Genomic DNA, 3,190 nt, shown 5'->3' on the forward strand with positions numbered 1-3,190 from the left:
AAACTTTAATTGAGTAAAACATTTGGTCAAGCTTGAGAAATAAATCTAGGAATAACGCGTTCTTCAACAACTGACTGTGTGATCCAGCAACGGTGGAAGATTCATTTTCCTATGTAAGAGATGCAGCCAATTTCCCGCGATGTTAAACTGCATTTAAAACTATGAAGTAAAGTTTGTCATCGTCTTACTGAGGATTTAGTGAAATTGCTTATCGTTTCAACCATCTTGTGGTCAGGCAGTTACTACAGTTTGTCAGCGTGGCCATTTTGTCTTACAAGGTAAGCTGTTGCATGTTAGCGAAAAACATCTCATGCGAAGTTTCAGCAACATGATCAAAACGCATTAAATCAATCTGCTACCTGGAGTAAACGAGAGCAGTTGGTTGCCAAAAGCTTGAAAGGATCCATAAACCACTCTTTTACGAGAAGCTTGTGTCAAAGGAATTACATAATAGATTAGGGATAGCGCGAACGCAGTCCCCACTAACAGAAATTATACGACCGAGTTACCCACATTTGGGGTAATCGCAGAGGTCAGCTCAGTCGAAGTGCAATGACAAAGCCTCGCCCTGGGCCCACCGCCTGCCGGATCGCGGTGAAGACCCTCGTCAGGTAAGTATGAGTTGGAATATCAGAGCAAAGGATTTTAAACAATGAAAACAACTTTTTATTTGCTGAAACTCTAGAAGCACTTGTTTCAAATGAGTAAATTAAAAATTGCTATTATTCAGTAGAATCAGAATCTTCTTCTGTAGAAACATTTTTAAAACTGCTTATACATAAAATACTTGTATGATATAGTTTTAGAAATATCAAATTTGAGTTAAAGCAAAAAAACTTGGTGAACCAAGTTTTTCGTATCATAATATGTAAATTAGTATGACGTCATTCCGCGTCAAACTGGGGAACCGGAGACTCGCGGTACTACCAGTAGCGTATTTAGAATCGTATTGAGGGGACCAAAAGTTTTCAAAAGCTGGGTGTGTAATTCTCGTGTTTCTTCACCCTATCCAAAATGAACGAAGTGCAAAACTTTTGTGTTTTTATATCTTAAGCCTGAAATACTTCTTTAAAACACCTAAAAATGAAAAATATTCTCATATTTATACGTACAATAGTTGATGAACTAAACTGTACATTTTTGAAACGACATGAACAACTTCTACATTCGAATACGATCTTTAAATGCCGTATTCTCGCCTATTTCATGTTGTTCCGTTTCAGTCACTCTCCGACTTAAACGTTGAATTGTTTGTAAGTTGTGTAATAAACAGGGCTGTAACCAAGTCGTTTTGAGTTATGATTCAAGTCAATTTAAGTTGTGACTTAGAGTCGAGGCGGTTTAAATTGTAACTCCAATCAAGTCAATGTCTTTAATGTAAAAACTTTTTGAGGTCACATAAAAAATAAATTTTCTTGTTAGGATGAACTTGACCGAAACTGTCACAGACTGAAGTTTGGTTGTTTATATCTGCAAGCTCTTGAATTGGACGAGATTTGAAGATTGTTATACTGTCGAGTTGTTTGCAAACCATGTTGAAATCCCTAGCAACGCCAGGTCTATCATGGTTGACAGTGGTATCATACTGATGAATATGCGTAGGCCAGTTGACCTTTGTTCTTTTCATTATACGCTTTTAAGCACATAAGGGTCTGATTAGAAATTATTTTAAGTTGTTAGGGAATATAATTGTATATTTCAGTTCAATTTGTGCATGCAATGGATTTATGATGACGAAACCTGTCCCGCATTTAAAATGATGATTAATTATTTTCTCTAATGGAAAGAGCATTTCATAAAAAGAATTATCTGTTATCATCTGGCCTCAGTTGAAAGGTCGGGAGATTTATTTTAAGAATTTCTTGTAAACAAAGCATCTTGATTCTATACTTGGCTCCCGCTATTTCACCGGAAAAAATATTACATTCGAAAGTATTTTTCGCAGGTTTCTTGTTAATCTAAATTACATATTTTAACAAAGTCACCTAAACTTGATAATCTAAATCTAACTTCAATTAAACCCTAAATACCTAAAATTTTGTATGCCCATTCTCCTAATCTACTTACCGCAAAATTGTCACTTTCTTTATATTTTGAAATATCAGATAATGAAGCCATCTTTCCACTGCAGTTTGCAGAGGCTATAAACTGAAGGAACGTGACAAAAACTTTATCCCTATCACGAAGAACACTAAGTGTCACGCCTCGCGACAGTATTATCAAGAATCGTGATTTGTATGAAAAATGTCGACGTGGAAATCGAAACCATTTGTTAATTTCAATTGACTTCCTAAAAACCTTCGATTCAATTCACTCAACCACGCATGACTTTTTAAGGTTATTGAACACATGCATTTTCTCACTATATTCTTACATGCCGTTAAAAACTTGTCTTTGGATGCGAAATTTGGAATAATCAACAACGGGTTTTTATCTACAGTTCTACACCATTTGATTTAAACAAAAGGGTCAAACAAGGGGAAACGCTAAGCTTATATCTTTGCATAATGGCAGTGGAACTACTAATAGGTGCAATTAACAACAGTAGTATAGTGAAATGGGGGTACCAGGACAGTTCTAAATTTTAAGGTTTTGAACTATAGGATATTTAAAATTTTTGGGGTCATTATGGTATTTAAAAATTGTTAGGAATATCTTAAAGTATATATAAAAATTATAATTTTTAAACTTGAACAACTAGGATTAAGGTCAGCAAATTTTTAGTTAATTAAAAAGTTATAGTTCTTTTTCTAAACTTTCAGAACTAGAATCATCAGCACTATTAAAATCAAGTTCTTCACCACCATCATCAAGCTCATCATATTCATCATAATAAATTCGAATTGGAATAATAACATTTAAAGCCTGCATCGAACCACTAATAATATTGTAATATCTTCTATAACTTTTTACAAAATTGTTACACTGGTTTTTGCCCTGTATCTGTTACGTTTTTCCCTTGCGGCTGATTGCGCGTTTCCGTGGCTAATCAAGCACATGTGTCTTTTTATCGACGTGTGTCCGCAGTGGTGGCACTGTCAGTTTTGTATTGGAGCTCCTGAGATGAGCTGTGTGAAGACAAACTTAACTGCTTTTAAATAAAACATGTGCCTATGTATAATTCTAAGAGTGAGAACAGCTGAAACGTAACACTGGCGAGCACGGCACGACCTCTTAGAAGCACAGAAGA

The 3,190-nt window shown here is 35.2% G+C and overlaps 1 non-coding gene across 1 annotated transcript; it reads right to left on the reverse strand.

Annotated features, from left to right (window-relative positions):
• Window positions 1-455: 455 nt before the first annotated feature.
• On the reverse strand, window positions 456-619 carry LOC143471461 (U1 spliceosomal RNA). Its single transcript, XR_013119551.1, has one exon. It is a non-coding gene; the product is annotated as a U1 spliceosomal RNA (small nuclear RNA).
• Between the last annotated feature and the right edge of the window lie 2,571 nt (window positions 620-3,190).

This window comes from Clavelina lepadiformis, chromosome 9 (genome assembly GCF_947623445.1).
Source record: "Clavelina lepadiformis chromosome 9, kaClaLepa1.1, whole genome shotgun sequence".
NCBI lineage: Eukaryota > Metazoa > Chordata > Ascidiacea > Aplousobranchia > Clavelinidae > Clavelina > Clavelina lepadiformis.